Genomic DNA, 24421 nt, shown 5'->3' with positions numbered 1-24421 from the left:
TTTGCTTTTATCATGCCACTTGCACACTTGACATTGTCCTCTTTACTGTGCACCCTTTTTATTTCACTTTCCTTCTTCACACTGTTCAAATGCCTTTCTTTCACTTTACTCTTCTTCTGTGCCGCTAGCGTGACTTCCTTCTTTCTCTTCTGCGCCGCTAGCCTAACTTCCCTCCATTTCTCTAATTCTGCTACACTGTTCTGTCCTTTGTACACCTTCTCACTTTCAGCTTCGTGCCACTTAAAACTGTCTTTTCTCCTGCTCTGCTTCAGTCAAACTCACGCTCCGGAGTGCGTCTCTCACTTGCTGGGCAGCATCACATTGACAAGTGGTCCCTCCAGATACACGGGGATGAGGTCTGGGTCTCGCCACCTGTCCCTCAGATACCCTTGGGACCGGCACTTTGCCGAATGCCACCAGCAGGATACAGGCTGCCTTACTCTGGCTCCTTAGAAGCATGGCTCCCTAGCCACGCTGCAGCCCCTCTCAAACACCGGGCCAGTGTCTCAGCATGCTGTTCTCCTGCTGCTCTCTGCTCCTTAGCTTCTCAGTTCTGGAAAGCATCCCCAGCACGCTGCTCTCCATGTGAAAAACCACACCTTTCTAGTTGATGAGTCAAGTGGAGTCTGGTGTGAACGGTTGTTATTGAATGCCTGACACTGTATGACTATATTAGTGGGACAGCTTGAGTTCTTTCTATAGTAGGTTTCCCTTACTTTCCCCATGTTGTTTCTATGGGTAATCTTCACTGCTCCTGGTTGCATTTTCTTCGTCCCAGTATTGGTTGGAAATGGGGAGAGGGTGGCAGAAGGGTTTTGGAGGACAGATCTATTTCCTGCTATTCTATCATGGAATCGACAATGGAAATGGGGAAATCCTCTAGCCTGGTTGTCCCCCCTTAGGTGATGGATGATGGGATTGGAATTGGGGAAAGTGAGACCTGTATTAGGGTAACAGGAATCAATGTATCCTATGAAGGCGTCCAGAACTTCCTCCTTGTATCCCCCTATTTGAATACCGTATCTCGCCTGGGGTATTCCCACAAATGGCAAGGCTGGATTCCCCTACCCCGATGATCCTCCCTCGCTTGTCCACCCCCAGGGTTGGGATCCAAGAGTGATGGCCATGCTCTGGCCACCTGAATAGAGGACTCTTGGGGTCTCACAGGGGTCACCCTGCAGGTTAGCGTTCATTCGTAGGTCTTGCTCCACTCTTGATGGTTCTCCCATGTGGAGCTCTGCCTTCTGACCCACCATGTCAAACGTATCGGGTGCTGTTTGCTGGTGCATTTGAAGCTGTTCTATTCCGGCCCCTTTACCTGACAATGCAAGTGCTCACTTTTCAGTCTATTTACTATTTACTTTTCATGCTTGGTTTTGATGACTTGTTCTCTGTTTGGTTTCCACAGAGCTGCAGTCTTGGGCTGGGATCTTGGAAGCGGCAACTGCAGGCCTGGAAGTGCCCTGCAGGCCTTACTAGCCCCTTAGTTGATGGGGGGGGGGGGGCGGCTGCTTCCTTGCACAGTGGCCCCCATGGTGACATTCAATGGCATTCATTGGATTTTGAGAATGTTTTCCCTATTCTGTCTTGTGACTTCTGCTCTGGCTAGTGGTCTAAGCCTTGGTTCTATGGAGTGACTGTGACTGTGGCTACTGAGCAGGCAAAAAGAAATGTCGTGGCTCTATTCTTATTGGTGCAAGAGTTTGAGAAATAGTTGATTGGAGGTGGACTAGAGGGTATTGTGAAGGGAACGGTACCAATTATCAGCGGTTGCACAGTGCGGCAGAAGACTTTAGAACCCGTGATTTGTTCACCCTGCTTATTGGTGCTAGATTTACCAGATAAATGCCCTGCTTTGTTACTATGCGGGGATGGAGGGAGAGGGAGCGGAGGCAGGGGGCAGGGTCAATTAGTCATTGAGTCGCTGTTCCTGTAGCTGGCTCAATCTCGGTGGGGAAAGAGGAAGAGGGGTTTGTTGGTGGTCTTTCTCTGGCAACGATATTCAACCTACACAGCACCTTGCTAGACCGGCTCCCTTTACTGCCATAATGTTCTGACTCCCCTAGCTCGGCTTAGGCTGAATCGCATGCTTCTCTTCTGGATGGTGTAGCTGTACTCCTCAAGCTGGTCCTCTTCCTACCTTGTTTTATACGCTGTTCTTGAGCATGGGCTGGACTCGATAGATATTCACGGCATGTAATAGATTGCGCTGTGTGCCGCTAGAACCTGTGTCCACATGGTCTAGGGCATTCTCCAGAAGATGCCTGATCAATCGGATATCCCTTCTCAGTTCTACCCCTGCTGCAAAGGGGCTGGCGTAAGTTGTAATTCTGGGGAATCTGAAGAATTAATCAAGCACTCTCATCAACTGCACTACTCGCCATAATACAACCACTTTAAATGGCATCCTCTGTGATTTGACTTTGCATTCCTTCAACGAGGGAGTTTATTCTCAGCACTTACGCTTAGCAGGTCCTGCAGCTGCCAGGCCCTCTGAGACATGTTTCCTCCCTAGCTGTGTGTATTTTATCCTGTAGGCTGGCCGGGTGGTTTATGGAACCCAATCTTAGCCCTGCCAAACGGGCAGCGGTCCCTCAAGAGAAACAGCAGTTCTATTTAACTCCGGACAAAGATTATACAATCTGAGTGGGATATTACCTGACTGATATGCTGGCATGTGGCTACACAGCTGGTGCATAGTCCTGGGCACTGGGTCAACCAAATATTCATCCTTAGTCCATGTGGCATTTCACCAATTTTCGGGATGCTTAAATCTCAGAGGCAGTTGTTCCTATTGCCTAAAATGTTGTCCTTGCCCACTAATCCTGCCACGAGGCGGGTAATGGAGACGCTGATAATGGCCATCAGCTGTTCATGTCTCCTTACATAACACAATATGAGAACAGAACTTTGTAGACCTCTTCTCCCCGGCTGTCACTCTGCCCCGAGAACCCGTTGATCCAACCTTTTAAAACCTAAAAATATCTTGATCAAGTGTGTGGGACTGTGGGAGCATCTCCCTGACCCAAATAAAACACAAATGGAGCTTCTCCGTCCAACCTGTGCCATAATTATTTTCACTCCAGTAGCAAATGGTCAAACCTTGTCGTGGTGCTACTGCTCACAACGTGTAACACCTTGTGCTAATTGACCAGTGAGAACCTTGTTACTGTTGAATTAGGAAGCTGATTTAATTTCCCTTGTGCTTTGCCCCACATTGATTTTCACTTCCTATTTTAATGCGCACTGCTTATGTTGAAAGGAAAGTGCGGTGGGTTTAAAAAAAGCAATGCTTTTTAAAAAAAAATGTTTAGTGTAAGATGTATGGTTTGTTTAAACCTTTATCCAAACACTTACATAATTATTAGAAAGTTTGAAAAACATGTTTTTGCAATACTTTAGTCAACATTTCAGAAAAACGGAAGGAAGACTGAAGGATGTGAAACTATAGTCCATCTTCAAGCAGCATTGTGGGAAGACTTCTTTCAAAAAATATCAAAGTCCAATTGGATTTTCTCCCAGACTCTCCACCAGTCATCCATTGTGTAAGACGATTTCCCTTATTCCTCCCAAGTGTTTGGTTCTTTGGTGTGCGAGTCCTGTACACGTAAAAACAACATGCTTCATTGTTTCCACCTCTTCCTTCACATTGTAAAATCTGCACGAAAGGCCAGGCAAAGAATCTGAATATTGTCAATTATTTCATAGGGAAGATGTTCAATCAGAATTTCAGAAATTCTTTTCGGAGCAGTGGTGCAGGAAATGTTTTATTTAAAATTGTTTCAGCTGAATTAATCAACTTTTCAATTTACTTTTGTTTAATTTAACTTGTTTATTTAAGCCTTAACAGAAAAAAATGTTTTATAACATTTGATTAGAAATGTTTACAATATAATAAAACCAGTAACATTTTCAAGAACACTTTTATAAAAGGTCTGTTTTTTTATGTGTAAATTAACTTATTTAAACAGACGCTTATTCATTGCCTACGCCATCAAATTTGCCATTAAAGGTTTGTCATGTGCAGGAAATGTTATTACTTATTTCAAAGGATCATTGTATGTTCAATAGTTACGTTCCCGTATAGTCTGTCTTGCTTGTTCTGTTTGGGTCCAGTCCTCCTTCCATAATTTTTGTTTCCCTTGAGCTGGATTAGTTATCAATATTACCTTCATTGTACCTAACTGGTCCAAAATGTACTAGTTTCTTTTTTCCCATTGTTTTAAGGAGGGGCCTCTTAGTCCTGCTGTTCTTTAATATCTGCTATGGATCTAGAGTACCTGGAATAATACATTTTCTGTATAAGGCCAAGGTTTTCCAAGCTACTATTGCATGAATAGAAATCTAAGCCAATTCATGCCTTATGGCTGCCAAAGAGACTCTTCAAGGAATCCATAGTAGCCGTCTCTAAAATAAGCTCTCTAATATTGACCAGTTTGTTCCAGGGGAAATGAGAAGAGCCTCAGCTCCATATGTCAATATTGGGGCCCCTTTTATTTAGTAAAAGTCCAGGACAGGACGCATCAAAAAATGTCAATACCTCTTATGAATAATCCTGGCATGAGCCGGCAAGATTTTGCTCTTCTCCTTAGTTCAATTTGTCTGGGCTCCTCTTCCATGCTAGGGCTTACTGTTACGCCTAGGTAAACAGCAGCCTCATTCAGGATGGGCAGCTCGGTCTGATTCAAAGTCCATTTATGGGGTCTTCTGCTTCTTCCTCTCATTTTCCTTAGAATCATGATGTTAGACTTCGCTCATTGATCTGGAGGCCATTTTTAGCGACCTGCTCTTGTAAGCTCGCCAGTCTCCTCTGTAGACCTATCGGTGTCTGCTCCACCAAGATCAGATCATCAGCTCACAAGAGCCATGTCAGAGGGGATCATTTAGTTTTGGGAGACATGAACGAGCTTTGTCCAAAACGTGGTGTCTGTCTGACAGTAAAAGACTAAATGGTGTCTGGGCTAAGGGGCCTCTTTGTTTTAGCCCTCACTGTTGTAATTTCCCTTGACAACAAACCCTCCGAATTTAATCTTCCTTGCACAGATGTTTCAGTATATAGTGCTTTAATTGCCGCCAAGACGTTGGGAGGGCAGTCCTAGGATGACAATTTACTCTGTAATAAAGGTGTTTCTACACTGCCAAATGCCTTTTTTAAATCCATGAAGGCCAGATATATTTCAGTATTTTGAAAGGCCTTCAATTTCAGTGTATTAAAAATGTATTGAGATCCTTAACAACGCCAGCTTGTCTATGGTCCCATCTATACTTCCGTGTCGCCCATGTTTGGAGATGATTCTGTATAATCGCAAAAATGTTCCCAAAACATCCAGCAGGGCAATGGGATGGTGGTAATTACTGGGGTCAATTCTATTGCCTTTCTTAAAGATCGATACCTCAATAGCTTTTTTCCATGAAGCTGGTATGACTCACCTTTTCTTTACATCATCAAATAATTTGGATATAAAAGAAATCCAAATTAGGGGATCCGACTTATGTCAGGCCATCTGGACCAGATGCTGTTGCGCCTTTCGCTCACTTAAGAGCTCCATATCAGTTGTGTCAAGGGGGGTAGTCCATTTTCCCTCTGTATTATATTTGTCTTTTTTTAGCTATCCTGAACCAAAGAGGTTCTAGTAGAAGCGTACTCAATCTTCTGAAACCAGGTTTGTCATTAAGGCTCTCTGGAGTACCAAATTTTGCGAAGGCCCGATCTTGGTTCCTTCATTTCATAAATTTATAAATTGACTCCTTGCGTACATATTTGGGGATACATTTGGTTTTACCAGCACCTTTTGATACAATCCTATAGTCTAGCAGTAAAGGCACATAGTTCACACTGCCCTGCTGGTCACATTGTGCATTTATATCGGGACAGGAGAATGGGCACATCTTTTGAAAGGTGAATTCAATTTCTTCCTTGAGAGACTTCTAGATCCTTGGTTTGGATCCCCCTTATTGCTAAATAAGTTCTAATCATTAGTCAATTTTATGATCTAATGGTCGATCTTTTCTGTGCAGATTACATCAAAGCAATTCACATTTTCATCTCCTGTGAGGCAAAGAAATGGTCCAAGATCTTTGAGTTGTTTCAATTTGACCATGTTCGTGCCTAGAAACACTTATCTAAAGGCATGTCATAATTGCTACATAATAAACATGATATAGATGATATATCATGGATATAATATGTCTCCTCTAGTTGGTACATTCAACATGAGCATATTCCTGGCATCCATAGCCATGATCCAGGCTGCTGTTCGTACCTCAGCTTTGCTAGCCATACTTATCAAAGTGTGTTCCGATGTTTCCCTTTTGGTCCAAGCAAGAGATGTTGAGATCCACACATACCGGGCCAGGTATATTTGTCCAAGATGTCTGACGGCTTCTAAAGCTATTTGCTTGAATAGCATCCGGGTTCAAGTAAAGGTTGAGGATTAGGAGTCCTACCTGCCTTAAGGGTTGTACACTGTGTTAAAGTTCCTTGAATAAACTGATTCTTGTTCCATGAATCAATTACTCTCTTACGACTCCCGGTTTCAACAAGCGTTAAAGGGCTCGATGGCAATCTGCCCTTCTCCTCCTTGTATGCCGAATTCAAAAGAAAGCTAAACCCATCCAAAATCAGAGGCGTTGTTTCTTGTAGACACAAGATGTGATGAGACTTTAAATCCATCTCACTGGCGTCATAGAGATGTGTAAACCCACAAGTGATCCAAGAGACTAGAGTAATCCAACCGTTGTGTGGCCGTTTCCTAGTCATCATTTGTGTATTTTCCTAGATGTAGGCACAGATTGTTTTCTCTTGTTTTGAGTTGATTTTTAGTTGATTCTACGACCCTCATCCCATTAATATTGCTACTAAACGTGATCTTTAATGGTTGAGGTGGATTCAAATTCTCAGACAGCTCATCGTGATTTGTAGTGTTTTGATCTCTGCTTTTCTTTCAAGCCTCATTTCCGCATGTTTGTTTGGTTAATCTATTTTCTGCAGAGCTTTGAGTGATGGGGTTTCCCCTGTCCATGGGTGCTTCTTGAAGCTCTTCTCCAATACAGTTCTTCAGGTAACTCTAAGCCCAGGTGGAGGAGATGGGCCATTTCTAGCAGAGATATTCTTATTGTCTGTGAATTTATGTGATGGATTAACTTATCCGTACAGATCTTTCGGAAATTTCACCCTTCTAATATCCTCTGTTCCGAAACGGGAATGCCGGGACATGGTAAAGCAGCCCGAGAACATTGACGGTTTACAATTGAACCATCAAGTAATGGAAACAGTTGCATCAAATGCAGGCACTTTGATTTTCTCTCTCTCCGCTTGTTCTGCTTTGACGTTATCAAATCTTAAGAATGATAAGATTGTTAATCTGCCTTTTTTTGCAAAAGGTTCTTGTGAATAGTTTTGTTTGGAGGGGTATCTCCTTTATTGCACTGATGTTTTCATTCCATATTGAATGATTCATGATCTCCCTCCTTGTGCACATTTCCCATCTTTTTTTGTTTCCTTTGTCACTTTGGGGTCCAGTTGCCCCCCCCCTGTTATTATCATTTGTGTTTTGACCCTCTTTATTAAACTCCTTCTGCTGTTTTACCTTCAGTTTAAATTGATTATATTATCAGCAATATTCTGCTTTTCTGCCAATGTCAGAAAGGACGCACGATGTTCCTCCATACTATTCGACTCTTCATGCGCCTTTTGGAGGAAGTCCGGAGTTTCTTCCTCATATTTGCTCTGATTAAGGACATTCATAGTCCCGTTGGCTGATCCTTCTATCGAATATGTTGACAAATTTTGCATGTCCCCTTCCTCAAAGTCCATTTGATCCTCCAAACTCCCTTCTTCCAATACCCTGGGAATGGATGGGGGCAGGTTGCGTTATTTTATTAATTGGGTCTTTCCTCGCCATTTTTTCTTTTCAGGCCTTGTTGCTGATGGAGCAAAGGAGATATTTTGAAGAAAGGCGTGTGATCCGTTGGATTTTGGCTTTTTGACTAAAGTGTATTTAACCTTTTTTTTCACCACTTGTTTTTATATTTGGGGGCAAGATGCCTCTTTTCCTTTCTTTGAAAAATGGAATAAGAAGTCTTCTTTTACTGCTGCTGATACTAAGTGCACATTAGGTTCATTTGGAATCGTCCTGCTGATTATTTATTTAATATCCTTGCTCTCCAGAAAAACTACTGGCAGATCTGGTGCAAATACTTAGGTGTTTAATTCGGTAGTGCAAACTGAGTCTAGTTTGAAGAGGTTCTTAGTAGACCTGACATCCAGAGAACAAGTTGCCAATGTATTTGCATATTGAGAGGCCAAAGGGCAATAGGGTCTCCCTCCACCCAACCCCCTTGATTAGAGTTTTGTCTTGGTCGTAGATGAAGTTGCTGGTCATTTTCTTTACCCTTTCTGGTTCTTTAGGTCTTGGCAGTCTTTTAAGATCTCCAAAATCATTCCTAAAAGGAGCTTCTTATAAGATTTTTCTGTATTAAGAGACGTTTGCTGTTTTTTTTGGACGACTTGCTGAATTTTCTACTTCTTGATCAACACCCGATTAAAGTGAAGTTATACACGTTTCCACAAATATAAATCCTGAGTCAGTCATGCTAACAATGTTGCTTGATACTTCTAATTATCATTGATCACCTCATACGATTTCCAAAAGGCTGCCAAGGAGAGATTGAAGGTTGCCGTCATATTACATTGCGTTTGGTACAGGGTTGAATTCAATGGGGTTCGTGTGTGAAAAGACTGAGTTTTCAAGGAAAGTTGATGATGAGGTAGAGACTTGAGGTCCTCCAAAATGATACCCGTGTTTTCCCTTTTCGTGGCGAATATCGTGCTCGCACCCTACCTCCACCCCCCCCCCCCCACAGAAAGCTTCAGTGCTAGATCTAATCAGTTTTTCCTCCATTTGGAATTTGACTTTGCTTTTTTGCGCCAGGGTTGGTTCGTTCTTTATCTGCCATCGTTGGGCTGCTACAAGAAATCTCCACACGTGAGGCCTGGAGGTTTTTTTTTTTATATCCTGGATTTAGATGATGTTGGAGAGATGGTTGAAACTTTCAATGAAGATGTATTTAATTTTTTCAATGAAGATGTATTTAATTATTTCAATGAAGATGTATTTAATTTTTTCAAGTATTTTTTTCATGTCCGCTGGTAAAGTTGGCCCTTTTGTAAGGATTTGTTCCTCAGTGAAGGGTCTAATTTCAAGATTTCTGCCTCAGTTAATTCGAGGGGTTAAAAGCTGAGGCCTCTCCCAAAAGATTGGGGTCAAGATTGGGAACTGTGCTCCTGATTGTAGTCGTAGTCCTCTCCTGGACGCTTCGTCGTTCCAATATATGGTAAAAATGCAAGTTTGAAAGGTAAGGGCCGCAGTAAGCTTGTTGCTGTAAATGTCGGAGCTGATTTATTTGCTTACAGCACATTACTTAAATGTTTGCATGCTTGTCCTTGGACACAGTCCCCCTGCCACAGGGCTGCGTCCTTTACTGCTTCCTTTGATAGAGGTGCGCTGTTTCAGGCAGAGGTTCTGCTTCACATGGACATGCCAAAGGCAACGTTTTTCCCAGTAGTAGTTGCTGTGTTGCATCCACCATTTTCCGCATTTACCGCTTTGTACGGAGGTTAGCGGATATGTCCTCTGCAGAAGGAGATGTAATGTTCTATGCGACAGATATTTTTTATTTTAATATACAATGCAAAGGCTTGCTCATTCTATGTTTTGGGCGTTCAGTGAGAGGTTTGTTCTCAAAAAATGTACTCACTAAGTCGCTGCGTTGCTTCAAAGTTTCGTATATTCTAATTGCGTCTTAATCCGTAGACTAGCAGTGCTGGATATGGAACCGGGAAGCCCAGGGAACACACTCTCCATGACGCTCCGCGCCCGGAGAGAGTGTTATTTAGTAACGGCCGCCTCCTTGTGTGGGGAGACTGCAGCAAGGGACCTGCTCTAACACCAGAGAATGCTCTCGCCTCACTCCATCCCAAAAGCAATGGTTAGTATTCAATATAGTTGCAAAAACTCGAAGCAGCAACCTGGTTGTGGGGGGATTGGGGGGGGATTGGAGTCACTGCTTGCTTGGAAGCTCCAGCATAAGGTAGGTTTCATCGCATGAGTTTCTCCCTGGTGTGCCCTCCCTGCCCCCGTGCTCGCAGGCACAACCCTTGGTAAAGCTTTGTCTATCACCTATCCTGCTCATATCATTGGCTGGTCTGTGTGCCCATTTCAGTGTTTCTCTGCTGGACTCTAGTCGTCCTGTTTGCAGCTTCACTGGCTGCTCACTTAGGGGGCTCATCTCCAATCCTGTCCCTCACCATGTCATTGTCCTGGGTCCATGGTCGGTGGACACTTTGCTCTCCTTAGAAGCCACACTACACCCTCCTACTGATGCATGTGCTTCAGGCAACTCTTCCCTCTCTGGATGGATCATCCATCGCTGCGCAGTTGTCCGGTTCCTCCCCAACCTTTGCTGTACCACTCTGACCAATCTGTTTGCTGAGAGTGATGCAATGCCTGGCAGGCACCCAATTTACTTCCCGATTTCCCCTTTGACGCACATCCCAGACAGACTTCCTGCAGCACTGCCCTTCACCGCATACGAATAGGCTTCCGGTTAGAAAATGCCACTATCAGTACTTTGATTGTGGCCAGTAGAGTGTGCGCCTCTTACAGGTCTCTATAGCAGTGGGGGGCATCTGGCATTCAGCTTGGAGCAGTTGAACAGAAGTAGATGGTAAGGAAGCCATTTTCTAGTCTCATGTCACTTCCGGGTGATGTTTACTCTGGAGCATGTGCCAGGGAGCCCTCTAGGGTTGCTTTCACCAGAGGTTACCTTTTGGGTCTGTTCTCAATTGAAATAACAGAGAAAGATGCAAGTCTTAAACTGAGGCAGTGTCGTTGGTGCATTAGATATCACCTGCTCCTTGAAGGGTTAATAAAAAGAAACACACACATGTGCTCACCTGGGGGTTTGGGGGAGGTGAACATGTTTGTAGAATGTTTATTGGCCAATCTGAATGGCCACCCTGGACCTCATTACTTCAGGGTTCACAAAGTGAGGAGGATATTTGTGAGGAGTGAGATTTTAAGGAGGTCCTGGTCTGTGTGGGGAGCTTTCCAAGTCCACCTCCTGGCGGCAAGGTGCTGTTCAGTTATTGCAGAAGCCTGAACCTCACCAGCAAGGTAAGGCCAACACTGTTCCCCCTCTTCACTTGCCAATACACAGCTACAACGCCATCTTTACCCCTTGTGCCCTAAAGATGTACATTATGAGTAGGGCTTCTCCAATGAGTACTCAGTATTCCTCAAGCTCTAGGTTTATTGATTGGGTTACAATGTATGACAACCAAGCCGCCGCCGCCTCCTCCTCAACCAATGGGCTTCCGAGACCCGAACTCTCATGAGATTCCATTCCATTCGTCTCGCGCAGATGAGCTCATAACATATATTGCCCTCCTTTCACACTTCACTTTAATACTAAACATTTGTTAACCCTTACCCAGATTTAACAAATGATCATCCTGCATCAGGACACCTGTGCTTGTCGCCCTAACCACTCTAAATAGGGACATGACATTTTGTATTCCCTTTATGCACAGAATGCAATAGTCTCATTTTAGTCACCCACTCTGACACCAAGATAGTTTTGTTTTGTCATACTTAACCCTAGCCTTCTCATCACAGCACATACCTTCTAATGACTCTTGTCTCTGCTGAATATGTCCTCCAACCATCTAGGACAGCTTGCGGCCGACGCCTACCTTGCATTAATTGAAATGTTGTCTTCTTAGTAGATGCATTCTTCCTCACCCTGTATGTATCCTAGACATTTTCTCTTCTAATTCAAATGTCCTACTTAAATATACAGTGTCCTTCACAACATCATTAAATCTTTCTACCAAACCATTGGCCTTTGGATGATATAATGGTGTAGTGAAAGACCTGTTCCCTCTATTCACAAACGTATTCATTCTCGCAGAAACAAATTGTGTCCCATGTCTGGGACTATTTCCCGAGGTACACCCTCTCCACTAAATATGTCCTCTAAGAACTTGATTGTGTAAGGAACTCATGGTAGCAACAGTAAAGACAGACACAAGTGGTCACAGTTCAAAGGTGGTTATTGAACTGTATGCTGGTTGGAAAAACGCCTAACCTAAACCTAAGATGGGTGCAAGCGTCGACCATCAAATGAAAATAAAGCAGTCCTAGTGGCGTTGTGTCAAATAAAAAGGCCTATACTAAGAAACCCATTGCCAAACCTAACAACTAATACAAAAAGAGGGTGTGAGATGGTTCTCAAGAAAAGAAAGAAGTGTTCACAAATACTATTTCAGGAGGTGGTAGCCTGGGACTCCCTTCACAAAATTTTGAGCACGTGGTAAGGTGGGATCTCGGAGTACAGCACACTCTCGAGCTTCTCCAGCTCGAAACAACCGTTTCACTTGCAGCTCGCAGGACTGTCGATGGCCAAGTCTCGTTTCTCTTGAGTCTCTTGCCTTCGAGGGCCTGACATGTTCAAATAACAAAACAAAGTTCCTTCAACAAAATGAGTTTGTTTCCTGGCTTCACTTAGGGTGAGGATGCTTCACCCCTGGGGTCCCCTCTTCCGGGCGCTGACCCCATTAACTTTCAGCCTCCCTCCACTATGGCTTCAATGAACTTTTGGGTGAAAGCTTCACCCCTGGATCTCGCTCGTTCGGGCTCTGACCCTTATCAAATTTCTATGTCTTTTAAAACGGTTCCAGTGGACATGCCTCTGGCGGTTTCACCTTTGTCGACACACTGCTTCTTGGGGCTTTAAACTTTGCCGCTTCCTCGTCAGCACCCCTCATCTGTGTTCACTCTTGCTGACTTCATATTCACATTCAATGTCTACAGGATTCACTTCCCTTGCTTTCTCATGTGGCAGGATTCACTTCCCTTGCTTTCTCATGTGGCATGATTCACTTCCCTTGCATTCTTAATAATTCTTAGGTCAAAGGATTTCGACTGTATGGGGATTTTACTTGACCTCCTGTATGGCCACTTTGACCTATCTTGGCGGCTCTCCTATGACCTTCTGGTATCTGTAGTTTCACTCAGACTGGGATCGACCAGAGTGTCTGGAGTTAACACCCACGTGGTGCCAGTTCCATACGCAGCTGGTCTCCCTTTAACACTTTTACAGTTCCTTGAATTTAGTTCAAATTGCCACTTTGCGTGTTTCATTAACCACAGCCCGGCTTTCATCGGCTTTCCCAGCGACTGACCGGTTGTGATGAGACGCTTGGCTTTCCTCTTAACTGGTGTCTAGGCCGGGAACATGGTAGCAGGAGTTTCCCTTGCTCCCGCTTATCGACGTCAACATGCTCTGTGTACCATTTACATCTGTTGCAGCACACTTGGGCTACTGTCCTCGGTCTTACAATTCCCTTTGCGGAGGTCTGCCTTTGCTTGTACTGTGCTCTCTTGCTCCCCCTTTTATATCTGTGGGGAAGGGAAAGGGTCATCAGGTGTGTGTGATTCTGATCAATTGCCCGACTTTGCCTGGCCCCTGTATTGGGCATGTCAGGTAAACCACTATGGTGTTAGTCTGTTCTCTGGTGTATTGTGCGAAAGTGTTCGTGTCAGAAAAGGGGGGTGGCAGTGGTTTTGAATGTCCTATGTGGTAGTATGGGCAAAAGGTGTTGGCAGAAGGGAATACCACGTCTCACCCGTCGGTGTCTGTCTCCTGAGGACCCCCCACCCAGGTGATCCACCCTCAGTGGTCCACCTCCAGGAACTGGATCCAATATCGATGGCTGTTTCCTGGCCACCTAGATGACGTTTCCCCGGGGGCCTGCTAAGGACACAAGTTCAGGTTTCTCTCAATTGCTACTTCCATAGTAATTTCCCTTACAAATGTAACTTCTGGCCAGTGACTTATCTATAAATATAACTGCAAATCTCTGTTTCTCCCTAGAATTGTGAAAGTCCTAATATATCCATAGCTACTTTGCTCCGTGGCTCAGTTTGTATTTGTGACTGCACCAAAGGTGACGGACGTCCTTGTGATTGATATCATATCACTTATGTTGCAATGCACACAATCCCGGGCATACTTGTCAATTTCTCCCTGCATCCCGGCCACCTGAAATGTACTCTGATCAAGCTCTTTGTACCTGTCATTCCTGAATGACTATGCGTATTATTTATTACTTGCGTTCTGACATCCCTGGGTGGTATCACTTTCTCGCCCCTCGTTAATATTCCTCCCTCTCTCGACAAATCTTCTCCACAATACCAAACTGCTTCAACTCTACATGATGATTCTTAGATAACGGCCACTGCTTTACTACACAAAGACTCACTTCTGTCATGATGCTATCATTGTTTGGTGCATCTACCCAGCTTTCTTTGAATATAGCACTCCCAGCTAGTGCACACACTTAAGCCACCGACAATTCCTGGTCTTCCAGTGTGCCTTTCTTTTTTCCCCACAATCCAGCCCAGCAGGTCAAATTGATGTGCAGAATACACGCCACACTCTCGTGACTGGATTAAGTGTTCACACTCTTTCTTTTAATTCGCCTGTGTACATCCTTTGCAGCATCATTGTGAGTAATGATCCCGAGTCTGCCATTGGCACCATTTCCACTCCTGCAATTTCGATCATCTATACTGGTCTTGCGATAGTTGCAAATTCCGGGGAATCCTTATCCAGCTCCCACATGCACTAACGCATCTTTTCTGTGAAATATTTCATACCTCCATTCAATTGTAGATTCACGGACTGGTTCCGACATGTTTTGCTTTATCATTGCTACTTCCTTTTTATCTCTTGAGGAAAAGCTCCTTAGATTGATATTCCCACATACCTTGGCTCTGTGCCCCATTCTTCCACTATTGGTCCATATTTTATGTATTGCCTGCATGCCTTTCACATACCAATGTGATCCACGGCTCCACCACTGTAGCATCGGATGTTACTGTGCTTACCCGAAGTTTCATCGGTCATACCTTTTTATTTACACTGTGGTGTTTTTATCCTTCCTGGTATCTATTGCACATACTTGCGTGTTATCTGGTACTTTGCCATGGCAATTTATTTTACCTGCTTCAGGCGATCTCTCTATGCTCTTCGTTAGCCGAATGACTTCATCCAGGGAGGGCTCTCATTCTTCCCATATCCGTTCTCCGATTTGATCATTGGATATTCACCAAGTTGCACCGTGCTGCTATCCCTCTGAGGACTGCCAAGAAGTCACAAATGGACTCTCCTGGAAGTTGATCCCTAGTATAGAACACTTCTCTCCAGATTAACCCTGTCCTTTTTCTTGTGTTGCCTTTCCATGCTGGTCACCACGCCGTCATAGGAATGTAAACCCTCCCCTTCATGTCCTTCCAATATTGGTGGATGTGTTCTGCACACTTCCTACACTTCTGAGCCTAGGTTGTGCTGGAAAATAGGCTATGGGAGAGTCTGTTCCCATCTAGGACCTCTAAATGCTTGTCAAATTCTGCCTTCCATCGCTGCCAAGGGATTGGTCCTCAACCAGGATTCTGTAAGATCCTGGGTGGTGTATCAAGATGCTGCAAATCAATGCGTTGTATAAATGGAACCAAATTAACTTTGCTGTGTTGTGACTTAACGTGGTTATTGCTAATGTTCACGTACCTTTGTTTATAAATTCTGTAATCCACCGTGAACAAACCTAAGCAGTGCAAACTGGATAGTGATGAGCGGAGCAGGCTGTTGCGAAGGACGCTTAAAAACGCATCTGTTTCCCCAAGCTCGCAGGGCAACATACATCATACCACGTAGGTAGCTGCTTTCTTCTAACGCTGCTTGTGAGGAACAGCACAAGTTCGTAAGTAGACATTAACCGCTGAGGCTAAATAATGTCACAGCTTTACCATGTAGGCACCCAAACTTTCCTGTATTGCAGGCAGCTGATTCTTGGAGGCACAGTGGTCTTGGATGCCGTCGGATCTACTGCTCAGGCGGTGGCTACCATAATGAGTCGAGTTTGTTGCCACAGTCCGGCTTCTCCAATGAGTTCTCGAGTCCTTGGTATTCATCAAGTTGAAGGTGTATTGATTGAGTTACAATGTATGACGCCCACAGGCTCCTCCTCGACCAACTCTTTTCTCTAACAGTCTTCCCAGACCCGAACTCTCATAAGATTCCATTCCATTGATCTTGCATGCTTAGGATATCGCAACAAGGCTTTTATAGTGGTCCCAATACCTGCAGCTATGTAAGCAAGACCAACAACTACACCATCATTTATCTATGCATTCTTAAGCCATGTATGCTACACCTATGCCAGAGGGGAGCAGTCTGCAAAGTAGAGAGCTTCACTGGAAAAGCATGGTGTGGGTAGTGGAAGGAAGAGGGGTCCAGCCAGGGGCCGTAGATGTTGAACTGATGGAATTTGCCAGTTACTACCTTCATTTTGCAGTTCCTTTTTCTGGGCAAGGATAAACCATCTCTGTTCTAGGTGTGCCTAGTGTTTAAGGAACTATCCTTCGTGTGCACCTATAAACAAGGCTTACATTGTCAGGGGGAGGAGGTGAGGGGGGGGGCTGAGCAGCTGATACAGCAGGCCTACTAGTAACTGCTAACTGGCAGGCTTCTTGCTGACCCAAACCACAAAGCCATTCTCTTTCTGGGGTAAATGCCAGTAGATGGAGGGTTGAGCTCCGTTAGTGAGACTTAACATTATTGCTGTGCTTCATCCCCTCTCCTAGTGAGACTCCAAGCACCCAAGCACTATTTGCTGGACTTCTGTAGCGGTTTCTTTCAATCCTGAATGAGTGGAGCCTTTTCCCACGTATTGCTTCTAATGGGCTCTGTCTTTTGGAACTCTATTCTTTGTATTCTACCTGTACTATGGAGTCTGTCTGCTCCATAGCTCTTAAAGGCATCTGTGTTTTACTAGTGCAGCACACAGCTCCTTATGGGCAGTGTTGCTGGGGACCCTTAGTATCCTCCTTTAATGTTAATTTTCCTATATCTTTAAGTAGACTACAGTTCTTATGTTTAGAGAGATACTTGGACTATACAGTTTTGGGAGAGATACTGAGAGATTGGAACACACCACCTTCAGTGGTGTGCCAAAGGGATACTTAGTATAACCCCCCTTCTCTCTGCTGCTGTGACTTTTTAGTCACATACTCAATCGCCTAGTTATGGCTGGAGGTAGTGGACATGTTCTACAAACTGTTGTGTATTTTTTTATACCGCAAGCTGTGTTCATAGCCTCGGTAGTGCACAATAGGGGCGACCAAGTACCAACTTGGTGCCTCCCTTCTTTTTTTGCCATTACTAGCGTGGTTGTTCCTTTGTTAGCCCTTCTACCATTCTGGGAGGGGGAGGTCTATGTGTGCGTTTTTCCTTTGGTGGGAACAAGTCGGTATCCCTGCCTAGGCTCCAGAGTTTCTGGGCAAGCAGGAAGTCCTTTGTCTGCCGGAGTCCCTGGATAGGTCCTATTCCCACAGGGGGTCTGGCTGTCCTGATTGGACAGGCAAACGCCCCTTTCTGTAAAATGCAGAGCGAGATTGCAGAGGAGTGTGTGCTGGAACTGTATAAAAAGTGAGGCTTCTGGAGTGTAAAGCAATTCGACCACAGGAAACGGCAGTAACCGAAGAAGACGATGACCAGAGACGCCTGCAGACCCTTTGCAAGACCATGAAACGGCCACTGCAGTCCTGACTGGGTTTCTATGCGACAGAGGAGCTCCGAAGAGGACGCCTTCCCTTTTGGCAATAACCAGTCCCAAGACTAACTTTGAAACAAGCCATCTCCCGAGATCCTAAGAGCTGCGGAACACCAATACTAGGAGACCTGCTGCCCATTTCAAGTGCATCGTCCTGGAAAGGCTGAATCCGTCCAAATCTTTGCTGAACCCAGGAAGGACACACCAAAGATCTGATCCCACTTACCCAGATCCCCTCACTAGTGTGTGGGACTGCAGGAAGCGCAGAAGTTTGACTGGGCGAACTGTGTCCTTTTGTTGGTGCTGCAGATAAGGCACAAAAACCAGAGTGAACCAAGAAGTTGCTGAAAGCCGTGCTACAGGTCCTCCCTCGAGACTGCTGCTGAGAGACATTGTCCTGCCTTTTGTCATCAGACCAAGGAATCCAGAGGTCGGGCCCAGAGCAGCAACATCGCGGAGCATCCAGCACAAACCCTTTCTTCAAAGCTAAGGTACTGTGGGGAAAAAGGTATTGCTTACCTGATTCCAAGAAGTCACTCCAGAGTATTGCAGTGCACCCCCTCTTAACCTCTGACCCCAGCCGCTGCTTATGGCCCCTTCTCGAGTCTGTTTTAAGGTCTCTTTTGTTAGTTGCTAACTTGCTGCTTCAATAACTTTAGACACTGGAAGAAATCGGCAGGAACTCTTCATTAGTCACTGTCAAGACTTCAAGCCCTCTCCTTTAGCTAGGGTTGTGTTTTTGGACTTGCCATTCGAAGAAACCGTCTCTAGAATCTTCAACCAAGCTCATGTTGCACTAGCCACTTATTTCCCTCCCTTTAAGTGACTTTTCTATGTGTTTGCAGTGTAAATGCATTACCGTATGACCTGTTGAAAACAGCATGAGTGCGCAATTATCGATGATACGATAACCTTGTCTTTTCCCTTTCTAACGTTGCTACAAATGGAACCGCGAAGAAACACAAAAGTGAAAGTGCCCTTTGGTGTATTATCTAGTATTCCTAAGTGTTCTAATTGTAAATGTCTGAAGTATTTAAAGTGTTTCTGGTGTAAATAGAATCAATATATACCTTTTTTATATAAATGTGTAAGTGCTTCTTTGTTGTGCCTTTCTAGCTAATATTCAATGTACTTACCTACAGCTCAGATCTTTCTCTTAAAATAAGCCTGGCTGCTCTGCCACACTACCTAGTACAGAATGATACTAAGAGTTAGGGATCTACAAACCACTGGGATAGCCTACTAAAGTCTTACTGCCAAGAAAATCTCCCCAAACAAGCTCCTCGAACACGTAGGTTCTGAAGAGGGATGCCTGCGTCTACATTGGAACTTGGGTTGCTGCCGCATGTAGAAGCAGGACTGCCCATGCAATATTTTATCTTTTAGCTCCAGTCTCTGTAGGAACCTTGTGTTGGACCGCAGTGACCCACAAGTACAGAAGCCGGACGCCCTTTGTCATCTGTAATCTTGCCTTGGATTACTATTTCCCCTGACATGGAGTAGATAACCCATTGTGCAATGGTCCAGTTTACAAGAATTGTGAATTATGAGTGGGCCCTGCTTAATTCAAATTCTATACCTTAATTTAATGGTGATTAGACGCTGTTCTTGATAGAGTTTGGGCTGCATGCCCTTTCCAGAATGTAGGCAGGAGCATCCCTTTACCGGTACAGGCACGGCATACTCGTAGTGAAGGACTTTGTGTTGGATTAATAGCTAGCTTTGAAGCTCATGTATTCTTATTCAAACCATCCCGTAGCTGTTTGAATCCTAGGTTTGGACACAGTCAGTCAAATGGCTGGTGTTGGCGTGCTCTCGAAGAGAACATACTGTTCATGACTATACAGGTATTTGCATTTCATGTCTATTGGGTGGGTTTGCACCAAAAGATCGAATACAAAAGTTGGTCGCATTCGGCATAGGTAAAAAAGATTGGGCCTGAAAATACTGAACTGGGTGAGGCGGGGTTGCGGATGTCCTGCGCTCCCCTCGGTCGGTATTTTCAGGTATGGGGTTTGCGCGAGTATCCCCCTGCATACATGGAAAAAAAGCGGGGGGCAATTGCGTTATTTCGGAAAAGCTCAAATTGCAAAATGCGGAAGTGTGGGCTTCACTATTTTGTAATTCGAGATGTTCGAGATTTTCGTAATTGGCAATGATAACGTACATCCTATTGGGCTCTACTGGTTCGGCAGCATGGAGTGCGCCCCAACTTTAAACACGCTGCAAAATGGTATGTAATAATCAACTTTGACCAGCTTTATAGACATGCCCAATGATTGCTCCAAGACTCAGTTCTGCCAGGTTTGGCTTTTTGTTTTTGATGTGTTTTGGACACATTTGCCCCCTATTCTGGTGGAGTACTGAATCATTGAGCAGCCTCATGCACTTTATTAATTTGGGTAGTGAACGCGCAGCTCATGAAAACATGCTGGGGCTCATTTTTCAGCTATACTTCTCTCTCTCTCCTCCTCGCAAACACTTTGATATAATCCAACTGCCTGAATGATTCACATTGACTTATTGCTGATTGATCGCGATTATGCACCAATGGAATTTATATTTTAACAATTACGCGCAGTATAACCTGTGTCCTGTTTTGAACCATGATATCGCAACATGCTGGTGGTTGGTTGTTCACCTGCACAATTCACATGACTTGTCACAACGGTATTTGCATCTCTTGAAACAATGACTATCCTCCATTTTGTGGTAACTCTGATGTACCATTTTGTTTTGGGTCCTTGGGGCCAGTCTACTACTTCCAAAATGTATGTTTAGTTTATATAGCGCTTTAATACAAAGAACTTTACAATATAACAACAAGGTACAAGAATGGAAGAGAAACCAGCGATTCAATAAGTAGAACAGTTTGCTTAGAAAGTGGAGGCGATGGAAAGGTGAGAAGGAAGGGAGAGGAGGTAGTAAAGAGAAGAGGAGCAATAATTCAAATATGTGATAAGGTCAAGTGGATGTGAGAAGGGAAGGTATGATGGGACAGGGAGATGGGGTGGAGGGAAGAAGGGCTTTGAAGGAGGTGGGGATGGAGCGGATAGAGTTCCAGTGTAGGAAGGCCAAGAACTGATGGGAACGAAATCGAGAAGCGGCACATGGTGACAGGGGTACAGTGAGTAAGAAGAGGTCAGCAGAGCGGAGAGAATGAGAGGGAGTGTAAAATGAGAGGAGAGAAGGGAGATGGGGGGGGTGAGCAAGGTCGTGGAGTGATTGGAAGACCAGAGAGAGGAATTGGAATTTAAGTTGGGAGGGGAATGGAAGCCAGCCAAGTTGAGAGCGAGGAGGAAATAGAGCTGCAAGGGCCGAGTGGACAGAGTACGGATAGAGGAGTGGTAGATGGATTTCAAGGGGGTCCGGTGAGACAGGGAGTGCAAAGAGGAGAGGAGCAGTAGAAGAGATGGGAGAAGATGGAGGTAATTAAGAGTTTAGAAGCGTGGATTGTGAGGGAGGATCAGATCTTGCGAATGTTGAAGAGATGGTGCCGACAGGAATGAGAGGTGAGACAAATGTGATGGGAGGAGTCGAAGTGGAGACCAAGATTGTGAGCATAGGTAGAGATGGGGAGATTAGAAGGGGGGAAAGTGGATGGAAGGAGGAGGGGTCGGGGAAAGTGTTAGAAAGAAAGAAAAGGACTTCCGTCGTGTCAGTGTTGAGGGAGAGAAAATGGGATGACATCCAGTTTTTAATAGCTGTAAGGCAGGAAGATAAGGAGTGATGAAGATCTGGAGTGAAAGAGGAGAGAAAGAGCTGGGTGTCATCAGCGTAGAAGTGGTGGGAAATGCTGAAGAAAGAGATGATGGGATCGAGAAGGGAGGTGTACAGAGCCTTGGGGACACCGTAGTCCAAGGGGATGTTGGAAAAGGTGAGGCCATCCCAGGAGACCGCATAGGAACGATTGGAGAGGTAAGAGGAGAGCCAGGTGAGGACAGAGCCTTTGAAGCCAATGGCGGACAGGGTACTAAGGAGTAAAGGGTGATCGGCGGTATCAAAGGCAGTGGACAGCTCAAGGAGGATGAGGATGGAGGAATGCTTATCGTAGAGAGCAGTAAGGAGGGAATTGAGTACAGAAGTGAGAGCAGTGTATATGTACGGGTACTTGCCCTGATGGATGAATAGTCTGAACTGCATTGGCAGATTGGTGTAGGCCGCTCACAGTGGTCATTTTAACTTGATACAGTTTGGTCTTTTCTGAACAAAAGTCTGGGTGTAATCTTTTCATGCTATCAAAAACTGACTAAAAGTGAAGGAACAGTACTAGCAAAAGTTTTTCAAGCTCGTTAGCTAGAGCAAGGGAGTGCAACCTTCCCCATCGTTTATTTTAGCCTAGGTCCATTTTATTGCCAGTTTAGAAGACTATCCGTGAGGACGTTGCCTATAATTACTTTTGCCGAGTCATTCATATCGCATGGTTCAATAGGTTTTACCCAAATTGATCGAATCTTTTCATACGAATGGTAGATTTGACAGAATTCAGTCACTACCATTAGTTCAAATGTTTGCGATCAGTTTGAAGCCAATAATACTGAACATGAAGAGCGGGGTTTGCACGGATATCCCCCCGCTCTCCATGTTTGGTATCTTCGGCCTCTGGGTTGCGACAGTGTCCCCTGCATTCTTAGCATTGGCGGTGGGTAACATAAATTGCTCGAGCTCCCGTTTTTAATGAACGGACAAAATGGGGGCCTGAGCAGTTACACTGGGCAGTCCACCCGCAAAAAAAACTTTCACAGGCAGACAGCCCAGATCTTTTCAATATGCCGTAATGTTCGTTCTACTCTTGCTCTTCACTGTGGTGGTGCCGTTTCTGACGAGACCTGGTTCATTGCTTAGTCTCCGGAGCTCTGGGTCATCTGCAAACCCCAGAGACGGTCCTATGGAGGAATATCGCTGGTTTTAATTAAGCGTTGCCCTTTAACGTCCGTCTAACGGTTTCTTTCCATAGGCAAAGTTATTCTGAATTGAAGGGTGCTTTTTATTCCACGCTTTTTAGGAGGGTACGCACAGGGTTGGAATGTCTGTTCTTCCCCCAAATGCTTTTGTCAAAACTTTGTGTTGAGTTGACCTTATTGCAAAAGACATTTTTTTTAAATGTCTGCATAGTATTGCTGGGCAGGTCATGACAAGAGCTTAAAGCTCCCAATGACTGAGTGGGTGCCTGAATAAATGTCCCTGTACCTTACAAATCAGAGTGAGAGTCCAGTTCTCTTAGAGGGGACATATCTTTCTAAACTAGGGCACTATTATTTCTGGGGTCAAGGGGAGACATCTTAAAGGACCAGGACTTCCATGAAGAGGGGGGGGGCCTACATGAGGATCACCGGGGGATCCTCCAGATGAACCCATCGCCCACCAGCTCAGGCAGGTTCCCAGTCCCGGAACCAAGGAGAGGATAGTTCACAGTATGTAGCGTAGAGATGTGACGTTTCTTTCTCCCTTGGCGTGGTTAAGCTTTCCACACAAGTTCCCTAATGTAATGTAATGGTCATTTGTATCGCACCGTTCAACATTGGTATGGTCTCAACACTCTGTAATGTTCCTATATGAATGATCCTGGTCTTAGCTGAACTTGTCTTCTGCTGTTTTAACAGACCCCCCCTGGAGCCTGAAGTTGGACCCCTGGTGGAGGTGCTTACAGCTGAACATCTGAGCAGCACATTCTGGTGTGTGCCAGAGTGGTGGTTTGCTGCAAAGTGTATCTGATGAGTTGGTACGACTCTTAACCTTTCCCTTTTTTTAAAAATATTTTTTTATTGATTTCAAGGTAACATTTAAAAGTACAAACAAACTGGAGGGTGCATGCACTCTGTAAATGCCTCAACACGGAATCTTTCACTTTTCATATTTACTGTCCCTGCAGCCAAGCCAGCACAAGGGATTCACTGTAGGGAACATCTTAGACGGCCACACCGGGTCACATTGCCACCGGTGCAGTAGCTACAAGCCACAGAGTTTGTACTGACAGGATATTGATGTTTTGGTGGTCATCCAATTCCAGGCCCAGATCCCGTTCCCACTCTCACCTCAGCCGGGGTCCCTCCACTGCGCTCCCCGATGTTTCCTGCAAGGCCCTATAGAGTAGGGAGATGAGACCCTTCATCTGTGTGTGTCCATCAAGAACCTTCTCCACAGGGGTGAGGTCTCCATTTCTCTGTGGTAAAAACTCCTTTTAACCGGCGTTGGAGAAGCACAGATAGCCTTCCAACGCCCAAACTGGCTTTCAGCTCCTACAGCCCTATGAATTTCCCTTGCTCCCACAGTTGACTGACTCTAGAGAGTCCTGCCTCAAACCATTTCTGATGCCTCTCCGGTTCAGTTATCTCGTCCCGCAGAGGGGGGACCCAGATCTGACTCATCAGAGAGGGCTATGTAGTTATTCCACGCGCCCTGGCTCCCTTACTCAACACGTCCCAATAGACCCCAGAAATTGGTGTTCCCTAATTCTCCTCGGGAGCCGCCCCTTTGGGACTCGGAGCCATTCCCCCACCGATACAGGGCGCATATGGTAATTTTACAAATAAACCCAGGGTCTCTCTCGGTCCTCCCTCAGGTGTGGGACCATTGCTCTGAGCTGTGCGGCTGTATAATCTAACATCAGGTCTGGGAGCCCCACACCCCTAGGTCTTTTGGCAATATCAATGTATCGTAACCCACGCTGGGTTTCTGGTAATAACACTAGAACCACATCATTCGGGCCTTGGCCTCCCTCAGGAGGGCCTCCGGGGCCCCGAC

At 45.0% G+C, this 24421-nt stretch overlaps 1 long non-coding RNA gene across 1 annotated transcript in view; it reads left to right on the top strand.

The window, feature by feature from the left end:
* LOC138513225 (uncharacterized) overlaps nt 1-24421 on the top strand; it is a 169995-nt gene that overhangs the window by 23464 nt on the left and 122110 nt on the right. The window contains exon 2 of the long non-coding RNA XR_011281733.1: nt 23281-23399. This is a non-coding gene — a long non-coding RNA (uncharacterized lncRNA). The remainder of the gene's footprint in view (nt 1-23280; nt 23400-24421) is intronic.

The sequence above is a fragment of the Ambystoma mexicanum genome, chromosome 12 (genome assembly GCF_040938575.1).
Source record: "Ambystoma mexicanum isolate Mex_15411 chromosome 12, UKY_AmexF1_1, whole genome shotgun sequence".
Classification (NCBI taxonomy): domain Eukaryota; kingdom Metazoa; phylum Chordata; class Amphibia; order Caudata; family Ambystomatidae; genus Ambystoma; species Ambystoma mexicanum.
Note: the sequence above shows the minus strand (reverse complement) of the source record. Positions and strands in the feature narration are given on the sequence as shown.